Source organism: Phyllobates terribilis, unplaced genomic scaffold, assembly GCF_046119375.1.
Source record: "Phyllobates terribilis strain yellow unplaced genomic scaffold, ASM4611937v1 Scaffold_234__1_contigs__length_3078370, whole genome shotgun sequence".
In the NCBI taxonomy this organism is placed as follows: domain Eukaryota; kingdom Metazoa; phylum Chordata; class Amphibia; order Anura; family Dendrobatidae; genus Phyllobates; species Phyllobates terribilis.
In genome coordinates, this window is record NW_027362994.1 from 2,653,704 (window position 1) to 2,681,654 (window position 27,951).

The following is a 27,951-nucleotide window of genomic DNA, read 5'->3' on the forward strand; positions in this document are numbered from 1 at the left end:
GCGGAGTAAGTGATAAGGCAGATTTATTCTTTGGGTCGGTGCGATTACAGCGATACCAGATTTATATGTTGTTTTTTTAGGTTTTGCTGCTATCACACAGTAAAAATGCTTTTTTTCGCGGGACGAGTAGCAGTTTTTTTTGGTACCATTTGGGGCACGCAGTAATTTTTTATCGCTTTTTATTCCGATTTTTCAGACACAGAATGAACAAAAACCAGCAATTCAGTTATTGATTTTATTTTTTATGCCGTTCACTGTGCGGTAAAAGTGATAAGACAGATTTGTCTGTCGGGTCGGTACGATTACAGAGATACCAGATTTATCTATTTTTTATGCTTTGCTATTTTTACAGTTTTTTCTTTAATTTTTGTTTTATCACAAACGTTACGTTTTGAGCGGCGAAAAGGATTTTAGTGATTTGTGTGCACTTTTTGTGTGTTTTTTTTAGTTTTTTTACACATTTTAGTTCACTTTTTTTACTTTTTCACCTAGTCCCACTGTGGAACATGAGGGATTGTCACTTTGATAGCTGGGTATCTTAGGGTACCATGGTAACCATTGGGACCCGTGATTCTAATCGCAGGGGTCCGATGATTACTAAGGGGGTCTTAGTTACGGCGGTTGTAAAGGGGTTAATTGTTTTTTACTGCAACTTTTCCTGGCTGAGATCAGCACCAAAAGTGCATGAAAACAAAAAAGCATTAAAACTTGCTGAAAATATTTGCTGTAGATTTATGGTCATAACCTGCGTTTTTCATGCAGAAAAAAATGCATCAAAAACCCTACGTGTGAACAGACGCTTCAATGGACGCTCTGCAATCAGGGTCAGAAACGTTCCTGTGGCTGAGGGTCCGCAGGGCGAGAGGCGCACGTCCCTCCAGCAGGAGAACCGGACACTTACGTTCTGGCTGCCGACATCCAGTGTCATGGACGCTAGCTCGTGCTCCGTTTTGGGAAGGTTACAGAGGAAGCCGACCACCTGCAGCCGGTTGTACTTCAGCAGCTGATGCCTCATTTCTAGAGAAACAAAAAAGATTACAAAGAAATGAAATATTAAAGGGATATTCTGACTTTCACACGCAGAGCAACAGCACCGCGCTGACACTACATCCCGTGCATCGCCGCGCTGACGCTACATCCCGTGCATCGCCGCGCTGACGCTACATCCCGTGCATCGCCGCGCTGACGCTACATCCCGTGCATCGCCGCGCTGACCCTACATCCCGTGCATCGCCCCGCTGACCCTACATCCCGTGCATCGCCGAGCTGACCCTACATCACGTGCATCGCCCCGCTGACCCTACATCCCGTGCATCGCCCCGCTGACCCTACATCCCGTGCATCGCCACGCTGACCCTACATCCCGTGCATCGCCACGCTGACCCTACATCCCGTGCATCGCCACGCTGACCCTACATCCCGTGCATCGCCACGCTGACCCTACATCCCGTGCATCGCCACGCTGACACTACATCCCGTGCATCGCCACGCTGACACTACATCCCGTGCATCGCCACGCTGACACTACATTCCGTGCATCGCCACGCTGACACTACACCCCGTGCATCGCCGCCCTGACCCTAGATCCCGTGCATCGCCACGCTGACACTAGATCCGGTGCATCGCCGCCCTGACACTGCACCCCGTGCATCGCCGCCCTGACACTAGATCCCGTGCATTGCCGCGCTCCTGCTCGCTACATGCAGCTCTTCTGCATCACGAGGGTGGACTTTGCTTTAGCTGTTCTATGTGGCGGACTATAGTTCCCAGCATGCACTGATGACTATACTTCTGGCTGTCCTGTAGTCTCCACTATCTCGTGTATTTCATATTGTGCAGTTTGTCCAACAGGACTGAGGGTATATACCGTATACATGGCCATACCTGGTCTCTTCACTCGGAGGAGGTTGCGATTTTCTTTCCAGTATTCCTTAATCTGATCGAAGCTAAACAGACAGAGGCGTTAGATCACCGATCCCGGGGTCAGTGGACATAGACTACACAACAGAACTAGGCCCACAGACAGTACTGGACTCGGCCCCCACATACAACGGTGTCTGCTACAGCAATGAGAGGGTCGCACTGCTCCGCCAAGAGCTGCAATCCTTTCACTAACCAGATCAGTGGTGGCTCAGGATCCCCATCGATCACACAGAGTTCCTAGAAAACCCTTTTAATTGTCCTATAAGGAAAAGTTCTGCAACTTTCTAACATACTTTGTGCATTCATTTTCAATACTTGCGTTTGCTGTCAGTAAATAGAAACATTCACCCTTATATCCAGAGGCTAACAGCCTATCATAGGGGCTGTTTTATGCTGCCTTTCAGTAGAGCCCCGGTCCTGAGACCCCATCGAATGGTCAAAACGCAGCTCTGAAGTGGGCAGCTCCTGCAGCTGCATGGGCGCAGCAGAGAGGGGTGTACGGGCTTATTAGTAAGTCTGTGGGTCTGTACACCCTTAAGAACATTGTGTTGACTGAAAAGTGGGGGTCTCAGAACTTGGACCACCCTTTTGATACAGAGTTAGTTACAATGTATCAGAATCCTCTTTCATTTTTTCAGTAGGGATGTTTCCATTCGCAGACAGCAAGCAAAGAGCTTGAAAATGGCTACAGAATGTAAAACAATGTAAATGAGAAATTTGCAGAACTTTGATTAAACTTTTATAATTATGTTCTCCACAAGAAAAAAAAAAAAAAAAAAAATCGATGTGACGAATAGTGAGCGATGTAAGAGGAGGTGAAGTCTGGACAATGTATGGCCCCGATGTTACCCAGAACACCCACCAGGTTCTTGCATAGAAGGCTTTGGGGAGACTAAACGAGCAGCAGCTGTTCTCCTGATACAGGGGCAGGAGGGTCTTGCGGTTCTCAGAATCGTACACAGTGAAAAACCTCGAAGAAAATGCAACAGCGTCAGTAAGCTGCAGCATAAGGACCTGGAAACACGTTGTGACTTGTGAAATAAATACAAAACAATAACAAGTGCTGATAATTCATCCCCAAATTGTGGAAAAATAATATGGGAGTAGTTCCAGTTTATGTAGTGATGTTGGGGATGTCAGTGCCTCCTAAATCATTTATGAAATAACGTATCAGAATTAATACCAATTTATTATAGAGTTCAACTGAGCTTCAAAAAATGTATATGCAATGAGCTCCCCCTAGTGGTGGCTGTATTAATCTGTATGTAGTGAGTTCCCCCTAGTGGTGACTGTATGAATCTGTATGTAGTGAGCTTCCCTAGTGGTGGCTGTATAAATCTGTATGTAGTGAGCTCCCTCTAGTGGTGGCTGTATAAATCTGTATGTAGTGAGCTCCCCTAGTGGTGACTGTATAAATCTGTATGTAAGTTAGCTCCCCCTAGTGGTGGTTGTATAAATCTGTATGTAGTGAGCTCCCCCTAGTGGTGGCTGTATAAATCTCTATGTAGTGAGCTCCCCCTAGTGGTGGTTGTATGAGTCTGTATGTAGTGAGCTCCCCCTAGTGGTGGCTGTATAAATCTGTATGTAGTGAGCTCCCCTAGTGGAAGTTGTATAAATCTGTATGTAGTGGGCTCCCCCTAGTGGAGGCTGTATAAATCTGTATGTAGTGAGCTCCCCCTAGTGGTGGCTGTATAAATCTCTATGTAGTGAGCTCCCCCTAGTGGTGGTTGTATGAGTCTGTATGTAGTGAGCTCCCCCTAGTGGTGGCTGTATAAATCTGTATGTAGTGAGCTCCCCTAGTGGAAGTTGTATAAATCTGTATGTAGTGAGCTCCCCCTAGTGGAGGCTGTATAAATCTGTATGTAGTGAGCTCCCCCTAGTGGTGGCTGTATAAATCTGTATGTAGTGAGCTCCCCCTAATGGTGGCTGTACAAATCCATATGCAGTGCGCTCCCCCTGGTGGTGGCTGAAGTAAATCATAATTTTATCACTGTATTCATGGTAACAGGGTATTTGGATCTCTGTATCAGAACCAGCAATCCGAAATGTTGTCCTACTAAAATATATGTTCAGTAAATGCCTCAATACTTGGTCGGGCTCCTTTTGCATAAATTCCTGCATCAATGCGGCAATGTGGCATGGAGGCGATCAGCCTGTGGCACTGCTGAGGTGTTATGGAAACCCAGGTGGCTTTGATAGCAGCCTTCAGCTCATCTGTATTGTGGGGTCTGGGGTCTCATCTTCCTCTTGACAATACCCCATAGATTCTCTATAATAGATTCTCTATGGGGTTAAGGTCAGGCGAGTTTGCTGACAATCAAGCACAGTGATCCTGTTGTGTGTAAACCAGGTATTGGTACTTTTGGCAGTGTGGACAGGGGCCAAGTCCTGCTGGAGAATGACATTTCCATCTCCATAAAGCTTGTGGGCAGAGGGAAGCATGAAGTGCTGTAAAATGTCCTGGTAGACGGCGGCGCTGACTTTGGTCTTGATAAAACACAGTGGACCTCCACCAGCAGATGACATGGCTCCCCAAACCATCACTGATTGTGGAGCCTTCACACCAGACCTCCAGCAGCTTGGATTGTGGCCTCTCCACTCTTCCTCCAGACTCTGGGACCTTGATCTCCAAATGAAATGCAGAATTTACTTTGCATTTACTTAGTGTTAATGACTGCCTTCTGGCCATCACTTTTCCTTCCATGATGAACTAACTCCTAACATCCACTGAAAGATGCAGACTTTCAGGACCTGCTGGAATTAGAGTTTTCTACATAAATTGTATTCTTAAGTGTTAGATCACATGTAGAAGTCAAATTCATATCAATATTTTTGGAGCACAGTGTTGCGGGTAAGGCTATGTTCACATGTTGCAGTTGCAATGCTTTCAAGAAAAAAAAAAAAAATCACAGCAAAAGAGTGCATTTAAAAAAATAGAATTAGACTTACCGGTAATTCGGTTTCTAAGACCCTCCACGACAGCACCAACAGGAGGTGGCCTCCCCATCCTAATTAGAGACAGGAAACAAGAGGTTAAATAGCCCTCCCCTTCCCTCTAACCTAGGTGTTTTTCCAAGGACCACACACTATGAATGCTTGAAATATTTATTAACACCAAGGAATTTAAATGAACAGAGTTTTCATAGGGGGGAAATCACCCGTGCTGTCATGGAGGGTCTTAGAAACCGAATTACCGGTAAGTCTAATTCTATTTTCTCTAATCCCCTCCACGACAGCTCCAACAGGAGTAATACCAGAGAATATCGTTAGGGAGGGACTACAGCTTGCAGGACTTTTCTGCTAAAGGCTAAATCTTTTATAGACATCAAATCTAATCGGTAATGCTTGGTAAAGGTATGGACCAAGGAGCAAGCAGCAGCTTTGCAGATCTGCTCGATGCAAGCGCTGGCCCTTTCAGCCCATGAGGCAGACATGGCTCTGGTGGAATGAGCTTTTAGCAACACTGGAGGAGGCAGATCTTGACTTTTATACGCCTCCGTGATTGCTTTTTTTAATCCAGTTAGCTGGAGAACTCTTGGAGGCTTTCTTCCCTATGTTTGGTCCCCAGTACTGGACAAAAAGATTCTGATCCTTCCTCCAAGGCTCCGTCTGTTGTAGATAGTAAAGGATGATTCTTCTGACATCTAGAGAATGGAATTCTGATTCTCTGTTGTCTCTGGGATTTTGACAAAACGATGGGAGAATTATCTCCTGGGACATGTGAAAATGGGATGATACCTTTGGAAGGAAAGAAGGGTCTAGGCGGAAGATTATTCTGTCATCTATGATTCTCAGATAAGGTTCCCTGACGGAAAGGGCCTGGATCAAGCCAACTCTTCTTGCTGTTATTGCTACTAACAGAGCTGCCTTCCAAGATAATTTGTTCATCTGAGTTTGGGTCATAGGTTCAAAGGGAGGGATAGACCATTTAGAACTATATTTAGGTCCCAGGTAGGAACCATGATGGGCCTTCTCGGGCATATTCTAGAGGCTGCTGTTATGAACCTCTTTATCCACCGGTGGTCAGACAGGTTTTTGTCAAAAAATGAACTTAGAGCAGAAATCTGGACTTTCAAGGTGCTGGGTTTTAGCCCTTTAGACAGACTGTCCTGTAAAAAATCCAGTATTCTGGCAATATCAGGGTGAAAGGGATCAATAGGAGTAGAACCATACCACGTAGAGAAGGTCTTCCATATTTTTAAATAGATGGCATTAGTGACCGGTTTCCTGATTTTCAGCAGGGTGTCTATTACAATATCCGAGAGCCTTTTTGCTTCCAGGATTAAGGCTTCAGAAGCCAGGCTGTCAGGCATAAGCTGTGGGGAGCCTGATGAAATATCGGACCTTGATGGAGTAGATCGTGGTCCGGAGGCAGGATAAGAGGGCCTTCTGGGTTTAGAAGGTTCAGAGTCCCAAACCAACTTCTTTTCGGCCATAGAGAGGCAATCAGAATGGTCTTGACCTTGTCCACTCTGATTTTTTGCAAGGTCCTCAGCAGTAATGGAATTGGAGGGAATGCGTAGGCCAACCTGAAGCTTCATGGGTGAGAAAAAATGCATCTACCTTTGCATGATTCTCCCTCGGGTCTATGGAGAAATATCGATTCACCTTTGTATTCTGTCGCTTTGCAAACAGGTCTATGTCTGGGAGTCCCCATTTCCTGGTTATTAGCTGAAACATGCTTGAACGGAGGCTCCATTCTCCCGGATTTATTTCTGCCCTGCTTAGGAAGTCTTTTACATGAAGGGCTGACAGAGACAGGAGATGATGCTCTGCCCAAAGGAAAAGTCTTGCCGAGACTTCTCGAAGGCTTTTGAACCTTGTACTGCCCTGATGACGAAGATGGGCCACTGTTGTCCTGTTGTCTCAATAAATCATGACACGTGTTCCCTGGAGAATAGGACCTGCTGTCTTCAGGGCCTCCTCTACTGCTTTTAGTTCATTGAAATTCGAGGATTGGCCCAGATGCCCTGGAAGGTCTTCTGGGATATGACTGCTCCCCAACTTCTTTTGCTGGCGTCCGTTGTTAAAGAAGAGATCAGGTGCTGAATCCAAGCAATCCCTTTGGTCAAATTTCCTGGGTTGACCGACCAGTTGAGAGATACCTTCACATGGTGGGGAAGAGATATTTTTGAGTTGAGCATCTCTGGAAACTTGTCCCAGCGAGAAAGGATAAAGTTCTGAAGGATTCTTGTATGAGACTGGGCCCAGGGGACCGCCTGAATGCACGCTGTTATCGACCCCAGGACCGACATGGCAAACCTTATGGATACCGTCTTTTGGCTCTTTAGTATTTGGATCCTTGATCTCACATTTAACCGTTTGGACGCTGGCAGTAAGGACCTCTGGTTTTGAGAATCCAAGAGAATTCCTAAGAAGACCTTTTGAGTTGATGGGGTAAGGTCTGACTTTTCTCGATTTATGATCCAGCCCAAGGATCCCAGGATCTATAGGACGGATTGAAGTTGGTCTCTGAGAACGGAAGAAGGAGCCGTGACGAGGAAATCGTCCAGAAAAGGGATGATGCAGATATTTTCTTCCCTGATAAATGCAACTACTTCCACCAGGATTTTTGTAAAGGTCCGGGTTGCTGAGGAGATGCCGAAGGGAAGGACCCTGAACTGAAAATGGCATACGGTCTGATTTAGAGAGACAGCAAATCTCAGACAACACTGGTAATCTGGGTGGATGGGCACATGGTAATATGCATCTTTTAGGTCTATGGTAGCCATGACAAAGTTTTTCCCGATCAGAGGAACCGTGGATTTTACAGACTCCATTTTGAATCTTTGATAAAGAATATATTGATTCAGAAGCTTCAGGTTGATAATAACCTGGTGGGTTCCATTTGTTTTTTTTTACCAGGAACAATCTTGAGTAATGTCCCTTGCCCTGCTCTGCTTCTGGCACGGGACTAATTACTGCTGAAGATAGCATTTGCTGAAGCTCTGATGTTAGAACTTTCTGGAGTTTTGCTGACGGGAGAGATGTTATTTCCAGTCTCTGAGGAGGAAAGGAGGAAAATTCTATTTTTATTCCTGACCTGACCCAGTCTAGGATCTTACAGTTTGATGTTATCTTCCTCCATAGCCTGAAGAATCCTGAGATTCTGCCCCCTACTTGTCTGGCGTCATTGCCTATCAGAACGTTGGGACTGAAAAATGTTTTTAACCTCTACCCCCTTTGGGGTAGCTCCAGCAACCCGCTTTACCTTTTCCTCTGTATGAGGTATTATGTGGTTGAGGGGGACAAAATGGCCTCTTTTTGGTTCTGGGAGAGATTTGTTTTTATCGGACACTTTCTACAATAAATTGTCCAGCAGTGGACCAAACACGTACTCCCCTTTGAAAGGTATGGAGCATTACTTGGATTTAGAAAGGATGTCACCACTCCACATCTTTAACCATAGAGCCCTTCTTGCGGCATTGGAGAGAACCGAAGTTCTTGCTGCAATCAGGACAGATTCAGTGGAGGCGTCCGCCAGGAATCCCGCTGCCTTCTGTAAGAGGGTGTAGAGAGGCCAGAAGATCTTCTCTGGAAGTACCGCTCTGGATATAATCTTCTAACTGATGTAACCAGCGGAACAAGGTTCTTGTGACACAGGTGGAGGTGACGTTTGTTCTTAGGGCAGCAGCTGATGTCTCCCATGACTTTCTCAGTAAACTGTCCATCTTACGATCAAGTGGATCCTTAAGCTGAGAGGAGTCTTCAAAGGGTAGGGTAGTCTTTTTCGCTACCCTGGCCACCTGAATGTCGACTTTAGGCATCTCTGTCCAGCATTTAGAGATGTTTCCATCTAAGGGAAAGCGATCCTTTAGGTCAGGGTTCCCCAACTCCAGTCCTCAAGGCCCACCAACAGGTCATGTTTTCAGGATTTCCTTAGTATTGCACAGGTGATGTAATTATTGCCTGTGCAGGTGATGTAATTATCACCTGTGCAATACTAAGGAAATCCTGAAAACATGACCTGTTGGTGGGCCTTGAGGACTGGAGTTGGGGAACCCTGCTTTAGGTCAGATGGGATGTTCAGCCTTCTTTCTGGAAATTCCCATTCATTCAGAATTGAATTCTGGACGTTGTCATGAATGGGGAACACCATTCTCTTCCTTGATCTCAATCTCCCAAACTTCTCGTCTTGGACAGTACGTGGCGTTTTTTCTTCTTCCACGCCCATTGCGCTTCTGATGGCAAGTAAAAGTTCCTCCATGTCATCAGAGAAGAAGAAGAATTTCCTATCCTCCTGATCAGTACTGATGTCTGGAGTGACCTCGCCTTCTTCTAACCATTCCTCCTGGGCTGAATTTTCTGCCTCAGAGTCTGAGGAATTTTCTGGGGGCATACTTCCTCTTTTTTTATACTGAGGGACCCCCCCGAAAAAGATTGTGAGAAGGTGGCTAACGACAACTGGATCTCTTGGCGCACCATTCCCCTGACTTCAACCATTAGGGATGATTGTTCCTCACAGACCATCTTCTCTGTACACGGCTGACATAGGGCCTTTTTGTGGGTGAGTGGGAGTTTCTTATTGCAAATGGCACATCTGTGACTTGCAGGTTTTTCCTTTTGATTTCAGTGCAGGATCCTTGTCACACTAAAATAATAAGGGGAAAACATAAGAATGGATCCTGCACCAAGACGGACCTACCCATACCAGACATACTCACTGGGCCAGAGTTTGTGCTGGGCTCTGCAGATGCAGCTTTAGGGGCAGACACATCCATCTTTAGAACCTCAGTCCTTCCTTATGGTGTCTTCCATCAGGGTCTTTTTATACAGTTACCGAGATCCAGCGCTGTCCTCATCCAATAGGATGAGGCCCCCCCCTCTCCTGATATCAGGTCCACCAATCCTGATTATTGCACTTTTTTAATTGAAAATTCAAATTTCCAAAATGACAGTGCGTTCCACCCTGGAACGCAACCAGAAGTGACGACGCGGCCATTGAATGGACCGGCGCGCGTCACTTCCTATGAGCTCTCCATGCGGCCAGCTATACACCGGAGGAGAGCGTTGCGCTCAGGGAGAGGGGGAGACATCGCAACTGGCTGGGGAGCTACAGGAGGCCCCCAACCAATATCTTCTCACCATCCAGCATTGAATGAGCTCTGGAGGAAGGTGCGGTCCCGCTGGGAGGAAAGAGCAGCGGACATGGAAGGAAGGCACAGGGCGATCGATCCACGGCTACCCGGCTGAAAGGTACTGATTTTTGGGGAAGCAGATTGCTGGCCACAGCCCCACCAGAAGGAAACCTCTTCATCCCTTAGGGACAAGAAAAACACTGAGGTTAGAGGGAAGGGAAGGGCTATTTAACCTCTTGTTTCCTGTCCCTAATTAGGATGGGGAGGCAACCTCCTGTTGGTGCTCTCATGGAGGTGATTAGAGAAAGCAGCATGTGAATGCAGCCTAAGGCTATGTTCACACATTGCGTTTTTATGAAAATTAAAAGCTGCTTTTTACAATGTCGGCAAAAGCTAGGAGATTTCAGAAATCTCAAGTTCACGCTTATTTTTTTTTACTCTTCCTGACTGAATTGGAAAACTGATGCATGTTAATTCTTTCAGCGTTTTTGAAGTGTTTTTTCACTCATAGAAAGTAACAAGTAAGCGCAAAAAAGCAGCAAAACAGCAGCAGAAAACGTTGCCAGCAGTTCTTACAGCGCTTTTAGTGAAAAAAAACAAAACCAGGCATGGCTGGACGTGAAACCCATTTATTTCTGTGATTTTCCCACATTTAAACCTAAATGTCTTGGTTTCCTCACCCGAGATGGCAGATAGGATTAGTACATTTTAATTAAATTAGTGATATGTGTAAAAGGAAACAATACCTGATATCTCAATGCACCGCCAAGTCTTGGGTAAACTATGACTGACCAATTCAATTCCCCTAGCTGTTTTTACACTTCCAATTGTGTATTTTTTCATGAATAGTCACTAGTTTTTCAGACATAAAAATCTTTTTCCACTAAATTATTGTATCAAATTGCCCCTTTTCCCCAAAATGTTTTCTGGTGTCACATCCGTCTGTTGTTGGTGGCCTAACACCTTGCATTGCTCATGCTTGTATGGTGGAAGCAAAGCTGAACTTTGGGATCCTGAAGAACGCAGCAAAAAGACGCAATAAAAAACAGTTTTTTTTGTCTGCAGCTTTTTTACTGCCAAGACATCAAGTTTTGGCTGCAGAAAAAAACAGCAGCAAAAACGCAATGTGTGAACATACTGTAAAAACATGACACCTTTAACAAGTTCAATTGCAAACCTTTCTGGTAAAACTACATGTAACATGGGTCATATTGTGCACTTACTCTTTACAGCAAGTGCCATAAACCACCAATACCCCCCTATTGCAATCTCTATATACGTCGGTGGAGATTTGGCTACACACAGACGCGCCTCCTCATTCCAATATATGGAGAATGCGGCTGAAAATTTGAGAACAAGGGTTAGAATATAACTGCATGTAGCTGTAGAGTCACCATCAATCTTACTGGGGAGCCCTTAGCAGCTGGGCCTGGAGCTGTGATGTCATCATCTACATGGCGGTGATGTCACGATCTACATGGAACTCTGGTGTCATCATCGGCTCTATGACATCACAATGGGAGTAAAGTGTATAGAATGCCTGAGCGCAGAGCCGGGGCTGTCTTTTGTGTGACTCTTTATTGGATACACAAAGCTAAAGGAATAAAAGGAGAAAGAAGGAGAAAGAAAGCGACGCCATCATGAGGATTCATGGACGTCCCCGTTATGGCCAGCGGCTGCTGGTCAAGGCTCTCTCTTCCTGCAAGTCAATTGGCTTTAGCCTTCTGACCAGATTCAGGAAATCCCATCGCAATTGGAGAACACTGCTGAAGGATTCCTTCCTGGCCACGAAATCTGCCACCATTACAGCAGTCAGGCGCTTCAGGTCAGTTGCTATAACCAGACGTAAAGACCACGTCATCAGCCAAGACAGCGGTGAGAAGAGCCCAACCTACATAGTAGGTGATACTGAATCCACTGCCAGCATTGCAGAAAGTGGAGAGGATCTTGCCGATCCAGAATGTGCACAAGGTGCACACGAGGGGCTGCTACAAACAAGACCCCGGGACAATCTAAAAAGAAAAGCACCAACCTCTGAGGACAGTCAGCCCGAGATGCTGCCACCGGCCAAGAGAGCTGCTACAGAAAACCTTTCTGATCTACTGAGAGAGGTAACCCCGGAGATGGAGACCCCACAAGTGGAGATGCCCGATATCAGGAAACAGGAGGACATCCTGTCTCCAGAGCAGTTAACCATCCTGCTGAGCAAAGGGGAGGAAGGCTTCCTGGATGATGAGATCGTCATGATGGCCCAGGACCTGCTGCAGAGTCAGTTTGAGGGTTTTGATGGCCTGCAGCCCCCCTGCGCTCTTCTAGTCCCAGGGTACAGTGTACTGAAGAATGCTGTACAAATCCACTATGATGAGGAGAGGGTGCACTGGCTGACCACCTGCTACAAAAATGGCCAAATCTTTGTGGCCGACAGCATCAACTCTGGAAATCTGACTCCGTCCATCTGTGAGCAGATTATCAACCTGTACAGTGAAGTGGTCGAAGAGCCCCTGAAACATCTGATATTTATCGATGTGGATCAGCAGAGGAACAGTTATGACTGTGGCTTATTCGCCATAGCGTTTGCCTACGAGCTTATAGCAGATGGCGGTGAACCCAGAGCAGAGTTCCGGCATCGGTTGATGAGGACTCATCTGATATCCTGCCTGCAGACCGGCAAGATCAGCGCATTTCCCAAAAAGGTCAGGAAGTGACTCCATGCCTATAAACGGCATGTAGAGTCAATGACGGTCCACAAGATCGCCCTGACCTTCAACCGGACACGACCCGGGACCACAGACCAGCCTGCACCAGTAAGTAACCATGGACTTTCCATAATACCCTCAATATAGTGAATGTATAAATATGATGGGGGGAGCGCTGCCATTATTGGAGCTGTTTATCAGTAAAGCTTAGCTCCAGCCCCTATAAAGATGTATTAAGAGATTAATTATAGTGGGATTATAAGGCGTTTTCTGTTATTTTGTACACAGAGGTGTGAACCAGAACAAGAATGACCCCCGCAGCTATAACAAGTGTCGGTGTTTCTGTCATCACCATGGACCAAATATAATCCAGGTAAGAGGAGTGCACTAAGCAGCAGTGACTGGGAGTAAATCGTGTGAACGTCTCTGATATTAAATATTCGGCTGCTCCATGATCAGTTCTGTTCCCTCTTTCTACAGATCACTATAAGCGACCTGGGGTCCCACTAAGAAGACGGGATACGGCTATAAGAAGTCAATGATGTGGCGGCCGCCATGTCAGGAGCAGAGGAGCCGCACTTCAGGACGAGGCAGATTCCGGGCTCGGTCTCTGTTCTCATTACTTTCTGCAGTCAGATGTAATCACTGAATAAGTGAATCTTCTGCTGCATCAACCCCGATCTATAGCACAAGCTGCCATCATCCAGCACCGCCCAAGGGAAGGGCAGTCCATCAGACATGGTTCCCTAGAGGTTTCCTCCACCGGGGGTTTTTCCTCTCCTGAGTTCTGACGGACGACTCTCCGTGAGCCCATCATCATCAGGGCCACATGACTATTGCCCCACACGACTGGTGGGAAATTCTACATTTGATATCTTGTATGAAGCCAATAAAGAATTCAATTAATATCTAGCAGCCGTGTATCTGAATTTATTATGTTTCGTCTACTATGTATAGTACAGAATTTGGTGAACTCCAGGGGGAATATACAGGGGTGCAGTATTGTAATAGTGTTATAATACTCTCATTTACAGGTGCTTCTCACAAAATTAGAATATCATCAAAAAGTTAATTTATTTCAGTTCTTAAATACAAAAAGTGAAACTCATATAGAGTCATTACAGAGTGATCTATTTCAAGTGTTTATTCCTGTTAATATTGATGATTATGGCTTACATCCAATGAAAACACAAAAGTCATTATCTCAGTAAATTAGAATAATTAACAAAAAACACCTGCAAAGGCTTCCAAAGCATTTAAAAAGGAACCTTATTCGGTTTCATTAGGCTCCACAATCATGGGGAAGACTGCTGGCTTGACAGATGTCCAGAAGGCAGTCATCTGCGCCTAAACCACATTTAGCATCCACACGTTTGGCATTTCTGTAGCGATGACAGCCTGCCTAAACTACAGGTGTGTGTCTCCAGAAGCATGGGCTGGACACAATGTACTGGTCACTACAATGTATTGTGGGCTACAACGTACTGGTCACTACAATGCAGATTTGCAATTTTCACTCAGCAACATCCACTGCTGCTTGTTTCTGGAAAACTCACTACACTTGCAGATAAATTCCCAAAGGGGTATAATTTCTAAAATGGTGTCACTTGTGGGGGGGGGTGGGTTCCACTGTTTAGGCACATCAGGAGCTCTCCAAACCCAACATGGCGTCGGCTAATGATCCAGATAATTTTGCATTTAAAAAGTCAAATGGCACTCCTTCTCTACCGAGCCTTGCCGTGTGCCCAAACAGTAGTTTTCATCCACATATGGGTATTGGCATACTCAGGAGAAATTGCACAATACATTTTACAGTGCATTTTCTCCTGTTACCATTGTGAAAATGCAACATTTGGGGCTAAAAGAACATTTTTGTGGGAAAAATTTAACTTTTTATTTTCACGGCTCTACATTATAAACTTCTGTGAAGCACCTGGGAGTACAAGGTGCATCCCGCACAGCTAACACTCCTTGGGGGATCTAGTTTCCAAAACAGCATCACTTGTGGAAGGTTTCCACTGTTTACGCACATCGGGGATCTCCAAAAGCGACATGGCGGCAGCTCTCGATTCCAGCCATTTTTGTGTTTGAAAAGTCAAACTGCGCTCCTTCCCTCCCGAGCCCTGCCGTGCGCCCAAACAGTGGTTTTCTTCCACAAATGGGGTAGCGGTGTACTGAGGAGAAATTGCGCAACACAATTTGGGGTTCATTTTCTCCTGTAACCCTAGTGAAAATAAAAAAATTGAGGGCTAAAGTAAAATTTTTGTGAAAAAAAAAAAAGTAAAATGTTCATTTTTTCCTTCCACGTTCCATTAATTCCTGTGAAGCACCTGAAGGGTTAATAAACTTCTTGAATGTGGTTTTAAGCACCTTGAGGGGTGCAGTTTTTAGAACGATGTCACTTTTGGGTATTTTCTGTCATATAGGCCCCCCAAAGTCACTTCAAATGTGATGTGTTCCCTAAAAAAAAAAAAATGGTTTTGTAAATTTTGTTGGAAAAATGAGAAATTACTGGTCAATTTTTAATCCTTATTAGTGTTGAGCGATACCTTCCGATATCAGGAAATATCGTATCGGATTGGATCGGGCCGATACCCAAAAAGTATCGGATATCGCCGATTCCGATACCGGAAACCAATGCAAGTCAATGGGACACAAATATCGGAATGAAAATAAACCGTTTCTTTCCTTGTAGGTTAATTCTACATGAAGTAAAACAACTAAGAATAATGTAGAATGACATGAAAAGCCGGCAATTCATCAGCGGCATTCACCGGTACCCGACAATTTACAACAGAAAGAATAGAGCTTCACACATAGATTAGATAGATAGAAACATGTCAGTCACATATATATGAAGTACAGTGACAGTGTTGCTTACTGTACTTGTCATTTAGTGTAAAGGATTTATTAAAAAAAATATTAGTGTTTTCGTGCACCGTCTCTTTAAAAAAGCCGGCCGGCAATTCAGCATCTGTACCCGACAATTTATAACAGACAGAATAGAGCTTCACACATAGATTAGATAGATAGAAACATGTCAGTCACATATATAAGAAGTACAGTGACAGTGTTGCTTACAGAACTTGTCATTTAGTGTAAAGGATTTATTTAAAAAAATAATAGTGTTTTCATGCACCGTCTCTTTAAGAAAGCCGGCCGGCAATTCAGCATCTGTACCCGACAATTTAGAATAGAAGGAATAGAGAATCACACATAGATTAGATAGATAGAAACATGTCAGTCACATATATATGAAGTACAGTGACAGTGTTGATTACTGTACTTGTCATTTAGTGTTAAAATAAAGGATTTATTTAAAAAAAAATTGGCGTGGGGTTCCCCTTAATTTTAGGCTCTAGCGGAGGTTAAGCAGACAGCTGGGGCAAATGTTTGAAGCCTGGGAAGGGGGTAATACCCACGGAGCTTCCCAGGCTACTAATATCAGCCCCCAGCTGAATACCTAGCCTTTACTAGCTATTAAAATGGGGGACCCCCCCAAAAAAATGACGTGGGGTCCCCCCTAATTTAATAGCTAGCACAGGCTAGGCAGACAGCTGGGGGCTGATATTAATAGCCCAGGAAGGGTGCCATGAATATTGGCCCCCTCCCAGGCTAGAAACACCAGCCGTCAGCCGCCCCAGAAATGGCGCATCCATAGGATGCGCCAATTCTGGCACTTAGCCTCGCTCTTCCACGCTGCCCTGGTGCGGTGGCAGGGGGTAATAGGGTTGGGGTTGATGTCAGCTTATAATGCCAGCTGACATCAAGCCCAGGTTAGTAATGGAGAGGCGTCTATAAGACACCCCCATTACTAACCCCATAGTCAAAGTTAAAAGAAAACACAAACACCCAGAGTAAAGTCCTTTAATTGAAATAAAGACACAATTCTTTATTGTTCTAAATTAAACCATACTTACCATCACGCCCATTCCAGCTGAAGCCAACGATCTCCTGCAATAAAAGAAAAATAATAAAGCAACCTCATCCTTACCTTTCGATGGTTCCCAGGACAGCTCCAGCTCTGCTACATCGAGATGACAGGCTGGACCGCAGCAGAAAGCTGCCATCCAGCCTGTCATCCCGCAGACACTGAGAAGCGCAGGCATGCTTGCGCTCCTCAGTGTCTCTCTGTGACGTCATCCAGATGAGCCGAGTTCATGTCCAATGAACTCAGCTCACCTCATGCACGTCACTGACAGCGTGGGAAAATTCTCCTGCACTCAGCGCTTCAGCGTGAGAATTCTCCCACGCTGTCAGTGACATACATGAGGTGAGGTCATGTCCAATGAACTCAGCTCACCTCATGCACGTCACTGACAGCGTGGGAAAATTCTCACGCTGAAGTGCTGAGTGCAGGAGAATTTTCCCACGCTGTCAGTGACGTACATGAAGTGAGCGGAGTTCATTGGACATGACCTCGGCTCATCTGGATGCCGTCACAGCCAGACACTGAGGAGTGGAAGTATGCCTGCGCTTCTCAGTGTCTGCGGGATGACAGGATGGATGGCAGCGTTCTGCTGCGGTCCAGCCTGTCATCTCGATGTAGCAGAGCTGAAGCTGTCGTGGGAGCCATGGAAAGGTAAGGATGAGGTTGCTTTATTATTTTACTTTTATTGCAGGAGATCGTTGGCTTCAGCTGGAATGGGCGTGGTGGTAAGTATGGTTTAATTTAGAACAATAAAGAATTGTGTGTTTATTTCAATTAAAGGACTTTTTTCTGGGTGTTGTGTTTTTTTAAATACTTTACTAGAAATTCATGGTGGTCATGTCTAATATTGGCGTGACCCCATGAATTTTGGGCTTAGGGCCAGCTGATAATGCCAAGCTGGCCTTAACCCCTTTATTACCCAGTGAGCCACCGCACCAGGGCCCTGGATGAGTTGGGTACAGCGCCAGAAGATGGCGCTTCTATGAACGCGCCATTTTCTGGGGCGGCTGCGGACTGCAATTTGCAGCGGGGGTGGCCCAGAAAGCTTGGGTCTCCCTGCGCTGCGGATTCCAGCCCCCAGCTGCCTAGTTGTATCTGGCTGGGCACAAAAATAGGGCGAAGCCCCACGCATTTTTTTTTAAAATTATTTCATGAAATTCATGGAATAATTAAGAAAAAAAGGGCTTCCCTATATTGTTGTGTCCAACCAGGTACAAATAGGCAGCTGGTGGTTGGGGGCAGCCCATTCCTGCCTGCTGTACCTGGCTGGACACAAATATAGTGCGAAGCCCCACGTCAATTTTTTTTTAATTATTTCATGAAATAATTTTTTTAAAAAAGGGCTTCCCTATATTGTTGTGTCCGGCCAGGTACAAATAGGCAGCTGGTGGTTGGGGGCAGCCTGTTCCTGCCTGCTGTACCTGGCTGGACACAAATATAGGGCGAAGCCCCACGTCAATTTTTTTTAAAATAAGTCCTTTATTTTAACACTAAATGACATTTGAGGAGTTAATAAAGATGCAGTCCCTAAATTATTATTTATTTTTTAATTAATTTTTCCCAAAACTTTTGACGTGGGCTTCGCCATATTTTTGTATGCCAGCCAGGTACAGCATCCAGCTTCTATGAACGCGCCATTTTCCGGGGTGGCTGCGCACTGCAATTTTCAGCGGGGGGAGGGGGGGGGGGCAGAAAGCTTGGGCCTCCCTGCGCTGCAGATTCCATCCCCCAGCTGCCTAGTTGTACCTGGCTGGACACAAAAATAGGGAGAAGCTTCACGTATTTTTTTTTTTTAATTATTTCATGAAATTCATGAAATAATTAAGAAAAAAAGGGCTTCCCTATATTGTTGTGTCCGGCCAGGTACAAATAGGCAGCTGGTGGTTGGGGGCAGCCCGTTCCTGCCTGCTGTACCTGGCTGGACACAAATATAGTGCGAAGCCCCACGTCAATTTTTTTTAAATCATTTCAGGAAATTCATGAAATAATTTAAAAAAATTGATGTGGGGCTTCGCCCTATATTTGTGTCCAGTCAGGTACAGCAGGCAGGAACGGGCTGCCCCCAACCACCAGCAGCCTATTTGTACCTAGCCGGACACAACAATATAGGGAAGCCCTTTTTTTCTGAATTATTCCATGAATTTCATGAATTTAAAAAAAAAAAAACGTGGAGCTTCGCCCTATTTTTGTGTCCAGCCATGTACAACTAGGCAGCTGGGGGCTGGAATCTGCAGCGCAGGGAGGCCCAAGCTTTCTGGGCCCCACCCGCTGCAAATTGCAGTCCGCAGCCGCCCCGGAAAATGGCGCGTTCATAGAAGCGCCATCTTCTGGCGCTGTACCCAACTCATCCAGGGCCCTGATGCGGTGGCTCACTGGGTAATAAAGGGGTTAAGGCCAGCTTGGCATTATCAGCTGGCCCTAAGCCCGAAATTCATGGGGTCACGCCAATATTAGACATGACCACCATGAATTTCTAGTAAAGTATTTAAAAAAAACACAAACACCCAGAAAAAAGTCCTTTAATTGAAATAAACACACAATTCTTTATTGTTCTAAATTAAACCATACTTACCATCACGCCCATTCCAGCTGAAGCCAACGATCTCCTGCAATAAAAGAAAAATAATAAAGCAACCTCATCCTTACCTTTCCATGGCTCCCACGACGGCTCCAGCTCTGCTACATCGAGATGACAGGCTGGACCGCAGCAGAACGCTGCCATCCAGCCTGTCATCCCGCAGACACTGAGAAGCGCAGGCATACTTCCACTCCTCAGTGTCTGGCTGTGACGGCATCCAGATGAGCCGACAATGAACTCGGCTCACCTCATGTACGTCACTGACAGCGTGGGAGAATTCTCCTGCACTCAGCGCTTCAGCGTGAGAATTTTCCCACGCTGTCAGTGACGTGCATGAGGTGAGGTCATGTCCCATGAACTCGGCGCACCTCATGCACGTCACTGACAGCGTGGGAGAATTCTCACGCTGAAGCGCTGAGTGCAGGAGAATTTTCCCACGCTGTCAGTGACGTGCATGAGGTGAGCTGAGTTCATTGGACATGACCTCGGCTCATCTGGATGACGTCACAGAAAGACACTGAGGAGCGCAAGCATGCCTGCGCTTCTCAGTGTCCGCGGGATGACAGGCTGGATGGCAGCGTTCTGCTGCGGTCCAGCCTGTCATCTCGATGTAGCAGAGCTGAAGCTGTCCTGGGAACCATGGAAAGGTAAGGATGAGGTTGCTTTATTATTTTACTTTTATTGCAGGAGATCGTTGGCTTCAGCTGGAATGGGTGTGGCGGTAAGTATGGTTTAATTTAGAACAATAAAGAATTGTGTCTTTATTTCAATTAAAGGACTTTTTTCTGGGTGTTTGTGTTTTTTTTAAATACTTTACTAGAAATTCATGGCGGTCATGTCTAATATTGGCGTGACCCCATGAATTTCGGGCTTAGGGCCAGCTGATAATGCCAAGCTGGCCTTAACCCCTTTATTACCCAGTGAGCCACCGCACCAGGGCCCTGGATGAGTTGGGTACAGCGCCAGAAGATGGCGCTTCTATGAACGCGCCATTTTCCGGGGCGGCTGCGGACTGCAATTTGCAGCGGGTGGGACCCAGAAAGCTTGGGTCTCCCTGCGCTGCAGATTCCAGCCCCCAGCTGCCTAGTTGTACCTGGCTGGACACAAAAATAGGGCGAAGCGCCACACATTTTTTTTTTTAATTATTTCATGAAATTCATGGAATAATTAAGAAAAAAAGGGCTTCCCTATATTGTTGTGTCCGGCTAGGTACAAATAGGCAGCTGGTGGTTGGGGGCAGCCCGTTCCTGCCTGCTGTACCTGGCTGGACACAATTATAGGGCGAAGCCCCACATAATTTTTTTTTAATTATTTCATGAATTTCCTGAAATAATTAAAAAAAAATTGACGTGGGGCTTCACACTATATTTGTGTCCAGCCAGGTACAGCAGGCAGGAACGGGCTGCCCCCAACCACCAGCTGCCTATTTGTACCTAGCCGGACACAACAATATAGGGAAGCCCTTTTTTTCTTAATTATTCCATGAATTTCATGAAATAATTAAAAAAAAAAAAACGTGGAGCTTCTCCCTATTTTTGTGTCCAGCCAGGTACAACTAGGCAGCTGGGGGATGGAATCTGCAGCGCAGGGAGGCCCAAGCTTTTTGCCCTCCCCCCCCCCCGCTGAAAATTGCAGTCCGCGGCCGCCCCGGAAAATGGCGCGTTCATAGAAGCTGGATGCTGTACCTGGCTGGCATACAAAAATATGGCGAAGCCCACGTCAAAAGTTTTGGGAAAAATTTATTAAAAAATAAATAATAATTTAGGGACTGCATCTTTATTAAGTCCTCAAATGTCATTTAGTGTTAAAATAAAGGATTTATTTAAAAAAAAAATGGCGTGGGATCCCCCATAATTTTAGTCTCTAGCGGAGGTTAAGCAGATGGCTGGGGCAGATGTTTGAAGCCTGGGAAGGGGGTAAAACCCACGGAGCTTCCCAGGCTACTAATATCAGCCCCCAGCTGAATACCTAGCCTTTACTAGCTATTAAAATGGGGGACCCCCCAAAAAAAAATGACGTGGGGTCCCCTCTATTTTAATAGCTAGCAAAGGCTAGGCAGACAGCTGGGGGCTGATATTAATAGCTCAGGAAGGGTGCCATGAATATTGGCCCCCTCCCAGGCTAGAAACACCAGCCGTCAGCCGCCCCAGAAATGGCGCATCCATAGGATGCGCCAATTCTGGCACTTAGCCTCGCTCTTCCACGCTGCCCTGGTGCGGTGGCAGGGGGTAATAGTGGTGGGGTTCATGTCAGCGCCAGCTGCCATGAAGCCCAGGTTAGTAATGATGGCCGTCTATATGACACCCCCATTACTAACCTACAAAGTGTTAAAAAGAAAAAACACACTACACCCAGAAAAAAATAATTTATTTGAAATAAAACACCATTTTATTTAATTCTTAGTTTACTAAAAAAAAAATAGTTACCTGTCCACGTTCCTGCGCTGATCTCCCATGCACAGCTGTCACATCTGGAGATGGTGACAGCTGTGCATGGCTGCTGTAAGCTCACGCTGCCGGGAACACGTCCGCTCCCGGCAGCGGGAGCCACTGACTGAGGTCACCGGAGTGCATTCAGGCAGCGCAGCTCCGGAGACCTCCTTTACGGCAGTGCTGTACCGTGGGAATTTCTCACGATACAGCAGTGCCGTAAAGGAGCTAACCGGAGCAGCGCTGCCTGAACTCCGGTGAACCCTTACGGCCCCGTCATTCTAGCGGCGGCAGCGGTTCAGAGCGGTCACATTCTATGTGGCTGCTCTGAACTGGAGATCTTCGTGGGACACTCGTGGACTACTACGGAGGGGTAAGGATAAGGTTGTGGTTTATTATTTTATATTTTATTACAGGAGATCGATGGCTTCGGGGAATTAGGTGTCTAGGTGAGTATAGGTGTAGTTTTTTATTTTTTACTTTATTTTAGGTGGCGATCGGCGGGGACAGGTAATGTATGAACTAATTTCTTTTAGGTAACCACTGGCCACCAATGACATGTATTTAACATTTATTGGGGACACAGTAGGGCAATTTAAATAGCAGGATCAGGCTGATGGGAACTACTGCTCCCATCGAGCTGATCCTGCTGGCAGGAGTGGACGGGGGACAGACATAGGCCGATGGGAGTAGTAGTGTCACATCGGCCTATGTCTGCCCGCACACACACCCGCACACACACCCGCACACACACACCCCGCACACACACACACCCCGCACACACTAATCATGACGGGTCCGGGAGGTGAGGCTGACCTGTGCGGCCGTGGGAAAGTTGATGTGAGTTCATGCAGTCAAGCATGAACTCACATGAACCCTCTGAGGGCACCGCGGCTACTTCAAATGAACAGCTGATCGGCATCACCTGATACCTCAGCTGTTCATTTGAAATAACCGGCGGGAAAGCGCAGCACAGAACGGGAAAGCCGGCGGTGAAGTCTTTTCACTGCCGGCTTCCCCGCCCGGGTCCTTCGCTCCTTGGTGCTGCGCTCCCCGCCCGGTCCTAATTTACGATCGGGATGGGAGGTGGCGAGGGGAGCGGAGGATCGGGGTGGGAGGCTGCGGGGAAGCAGTATGGGGCTGCGTGATTGTTTAAAAGCCGGCGGCTTTTTACCGCGCGCCGGCTTTTAAACAATCAGGAGAATTCTCCCCCGCTGGGATGGCATTCTGATGACAAGCTGGATCGCAGCTGAGCGCTGCCATCCAGCTTGTCATCCTTCAGAGACACTGCAGAGCGCAGGCATTATGGGAACTTCCGATTCCGGTATTCGATATTATAAAAGTATCGGAATTAAGTATCGGAATTCCGATACAGTGAATATCGGCCGATACCCGATATTTCAGTATCGGAATGCTCAACACTAATCCTTATAACTTCCTAACAAAAATAAAATTATGTTTCCAAAATGATGCAGATGTAAAGTAGACATGTGGGAAATGTTATTAACTATTTTGTGTGACATCTCTCTGATTTAAGGTCATAAGAATTAAAACTTTGAAAATTGCAAAATTTTCACCAAATTTCCGTTTTTTTCACATATAAATGCAAGTCATATTGAACAACTTTTATCACTATCATGAAGTACAATATGTCAGGAAAAAACAGTCTCAGAATCAGGGGGATCCGTGGAAGCGTTCCAGAGTTATTACCTCAGAGGGACACTGGGCAGAAGTGTAAAATTTGGCCGGGTCATGAAGGTGAAAACAGGTTTGGAGGGTGAAGGCGTTAGCACTTCTCTTTCTGAAAGCATTCTTTACTCTACAGCATTTATTCCAACTAAAACTTTTGCCCTGTGCCGTAGATAAAAATATTTTTATTTATATACACAAACATACATATTGAGGTAACTAAAGATGGCACCCCACCACCTTACTACTAGATCTAACCTATAATATAAGGGACAATAAAAGGGTTCGTCCATCTCAGATATTTAAAGAGATTTCTAGCTTTGGAAAACTCCTGTTCCCCCTCTGCAATTTTTTTTTGTTAAAGAAACTGTGCTTTACTCATTCTCACTGGGTCCGGTACTGAGTCTCCGCTGCGCCTTTTAGTGTGTCATTATCAGTAGTGCTGCCATCACAGCCAGTAGCGGCACAATACGCTCAGGGCCAAGCACTATTGACGTGACGTCAGAGCTGCAGGCAATAACAGACACCTGGAGCAGCGGCGGAGACTCAGTGCTGGACCTGGGGCTGGCGAGTAAAGCGCTTTTTTTTTTTTAAACAAACTGCAGCCAAAAGAAAAGGGAGTTTCCAAAACTGGAAAACCCCTTTAAGGTATATCCATAGAATATCCCATTGGGAGAACACCTTTTAAAGGGCTTATTAAAAGAACTTCAGCATTGCTTACCAACGCCCTGGAAGTGAGCGGTGCTGCTGACGTTATGACCCGTGTGTTCAGATATTGGGCACATGTCCTATTCTAACGAACTGGACGGGTGCACGATACCTGCCCATCATGCTAGCGTCTCGGTAGGTCTGCGGATCGCAACGTCATCAGCACCGCTAATATCCGATGTGGAAGTGAACGGCTCTGGACAAGCCCTTTAAGTGAAAGAGGAATACAACTTACCTTTGCCTGTGGGAGAGGTTGGGGTTCTTCTGGCTCAAAAAATAGATTCTCTTTAAAAAACTGTCCGTCCTGCAAGAATGGAGACAGCGGATATAATACAGGACAGGAAAGGTGACTGGTATGATGGAAGGCTCACAGGGGGAAAGTTATAAAGCTGGGGTACACGGGGTAGCGCACCATGCAGCAGATTGAACTATCCTTTTAAAGGCAAAGATACAGCCTATTGCCAAGATCCTACCGCAATATGTAGTAGATCTAATAGTAATATTCGAAAATACCTCCAATTAGAAAACAGTATAGTTCTTCTGATTCACTATGTCACTTACCCTATGTGCAGGGCATTGTAGTAGCTTAGGTATCTATGGTCATGACCACTCATAGCGACAGTTGTTAGTGGTCGTAATCATGGATACCTAAACTACTACAATGCAGTGCACATGGGGTAAGCGACATAGCTAATCAGAAGAACAATACTACAATTTTAATTGGAGGTATTTGCTAATATTATTATTACACCTACTACATAGTGGGATAGGATCTTGGAGATGGGAATACCCCTTTTTTTCGGATACAGTTGATGCTTTACAGTCTTCCTAGGTGTATACTTATTAGGAGAAAGATTAGAACCGAAAAATAGGTTACCATACACATATATAAAGGAGATAACAAGTATCTCCATATTAGAACCTATTCAGAGGACTATGTATCTAGGGCCATTCGTATAAATAACATATATCCCGAAGTGCCTAAGCAAGAAGAAATACGAATATACGGCCAAAAAATATAATAAAAAATATCTTTATTGGAAAAATATATATATAGATAAATAATCACAACATCATTATAGGTTATGGTGGCACGACATATGTCAAAAGACATTACACAGAGATAAATAAAACATACTTAAAAACAACCACCAGGTGTCACCACAGAATACAGATATCGCATGCCTCATATATCATTATGGACTATAGCCATATCAATTAGGGTAATCATATCTGGAAACTGATGAATGGCTACCATAGTTATCACTAACACAACCACCTAAAGATATACACCTTCATTATATATATAAATTATAAGAAAATAACAAAAGAAGGAAATGACACATCAGAGATATGATTCACCTTTGTATTGGGATCGAGACTGCACGCTGTGTGGCTCCCCGACGCGCGTTTCGGCGCTCCTGCCTTTGTCTTTATTTATCTCTGTGTAATGTCTTTTGACATATGTCGTGCCACCATAACCTATAATGATGTTGTGATTATTTATCTATATATATATTTTTCCAATAAAGATATTTTTTATTATATTTTTTGGCCGTATATTCGTATTTCTTCTTGCTTAGGCACTTCGGGATCTAGGTGTATACTTACTAGTTTTTCAATGGTGGGAAAATAAGTTACCAATCTGTGCAACACAAAAAAAGAAAAAGAAAAAGCATTGAATCGGTGATTTGCATTTGTATAATAATGTAATAGCAGAGAGGTGCGGGCACCTGTAGCAGGCGGAGAAGCTTTCCACCGCCCCGTGCAGAGGGTTTCCCTCCAGCCACAGCTCTCTCAGCTCCAGGTTGTGGATCAGATCCAGCTCTTCAACTCTGCAAAGCGAAAAAAGAACATGTTCCCGTCACCAGCTACCACCAGAAAACACAGAGATTTGTTTGTTTCTCGCCTTCTTCCAAGAGCCACAAACCATTTTATTGTTCCGTCTATATGGCCTGGGTTTTTTTTTCCTAGGATGAGTATGGGCTTTCTATTCCTCCATTTTTGGGACTTGTAACTTTTTCGGTTGCTGGGGCTGGGTGAGGGTCTTTTTGTATTTTTATTCATACCATTTTGATCGATTGTTTTTTATTCCATTTTTGAGAAGTGCAGCGATCGAAAATTCAATTATTTTGATTTTTTTATACGGTTTACAATTTGGGTTCTTTATATTTTCATAGGATGGAGTTTTACGGATTCGATATACCAAATTTTTCTTTTTATTTATTTTTTTTAATTTTTTAGTTTTTAATTGGGAAAAGCGAGACAAATGACAATTATGGGTTTTAGTTTATTTATTCATTTTTAAATAAATTTTTACTTATTTTTGCCCTGGACTCTGCGACTGTTTGATCGCTTGTACTATACTGGGAACACAGATGTACAGAGATGGCAGGACGGGGGTCTTCAGGAGGCCACTGACTGCCACTGTTACCCACCGGTACCCCACGATCGATGGCATATACGGGGTAATCGGAAAAGACGTCACGACGGCAGCAGACCCGATCCCTGCGCAAGGAGGCGACGTACCTCGTTATAGGAGAGGTTCAGACTCTGCAGGTGCCGGGTCAGGTAGAAGAGATGAGCAAAACCAGTCAGCTTGGAGAGACGACGACAACTCAGGTCCAAAGACTGAAGCTACAAAAATATATATAGAGAATTTCACAAGCAGCCTATGGACAGGGGGGCGCTGGTTCTTACCCCATGTATCATTAGCCCAAGAGTGACAAAAAAGATTGTGGGGGTCCCAGCGGGGTCCCCAAGGATCTCCAGTGGCATAGCCTAGTGTGGATCTGCTCAGGTCACAGATGGGGCTGTAATTAATAGTATTTATTATTACCTGGGGGTAACACTCCGAGATGATCTGCAGGACGACCTCTGCGGCTGCAGAGTGGGTCAGCGAAAGCACAATGTTGTCAGAAAGCAAATCTAAGGAAAGCAAATAACATTAGTGAGGAAGGGGCACGGCGCAGGCAGAGGAGAGAAGGCGAGGGGGCGCGGGCGGAGGAGAGAAGGCGAGGGGGCGCGGGCGGAGGAGAGAAGGCGAGGGGGCGCCGGCAGAGGAGAGAAGGCGAGGGGGCGCCGGCAGAGGAGAGAAGGCGAGGGGGCGCCGGCAGAGGAGAGGAGGCGAGGGGGCGCCGGCAGAGGAGAGGAGGCGAGGGGGCGCCGGCAGAGGAGAGGAGGCGAGGGGGCGCCGGCAGAGGAGAGAAGGCGAGGGGGCGCCGGCAGAGGAGAGAAGGCGAGGGGGCACCGGCAGAGGAGAGAAGGAGAGGGGGCGCCGGCAGAGGAGAGAAGGCGAGGGGGCGCCGGCAGAGGAGAGAAGGCGAGGGGGCGCCGGCAGAGGAGAGAAGGCGAGGGGGCACCGGCAGAGGAGAGAAGGCGAGGGGGCGCCGGCAGAGGAGAGAAGGCGAGGGGGCGCCGGCAGAGGAGAGAAGGCGAGGGGGCGCCGGCAGAGGAGAGAAGGCGAGGGGGCGCCGGCAGAGGAGAGAAGGCGAGGGGGCGCCGGCAGAGGAGAGAAGGCGAGGGGGCGCCGGCAGAGGAGAGAAGGCGAGGGGGCGCCGGCAGAGGAGAGAAGGCGGCGGGGCGCCGGCAGGAGAGAAGGCGGCGGGGCGCCGGCAGAGGAGAGAAGGCGGCGGGGCGCCGGCAGAGGAGAGAAGGCGGCGGGGCGCGGGCAGAGGAGAGAAGGCGGCGGGGCGCGGGCAGAGAGAAGGCGACGGGGCACGGGCAGAGGAGAGAAGGCGATGGGGCGCGGGCAGAGGAGAGAAGGCGACGGGGCCGTGAGCAAAAAGCAAAGCAGGATGCCAATATTTATTTGTATAAGTATACAAAATGCCGTCATATAGTGCCCACACATTACCGCTATACAGTACCTACAACATACATCATATAGTGCCCACACATTACCGCTATACAGTACCTA

At 46.2% G+C, this 27,951-nt stretch overlaps 1 long non-coding RNA gene across 1 annotated transcript; it reads right to left on the reverse strand.

Moving 5' to 3' along the window:
• Positions 1–1,884: 1,884 nt before the first annotated feature.
• Positions 1,885–26,962, reverse strand: LOC141215245 (uncharacterized). Its single transcript, XR_012284336.1, has 6 exons — positions 26,872–26,962; positions 26,562–26,669; positions 25,766–25,867; positions 25,644–25,677; positions 2,786–2,893; positions 1,885–1,946 (listed from the first exon to the last, which is right to left on the reverse strand). It is a non-coding gene; the product is annotated as an uncharacterized lncRNA (long non-coding RNA).
• Between the last annotated feature and the right edge of the window lie 989 nt (positions 26,963–27,951).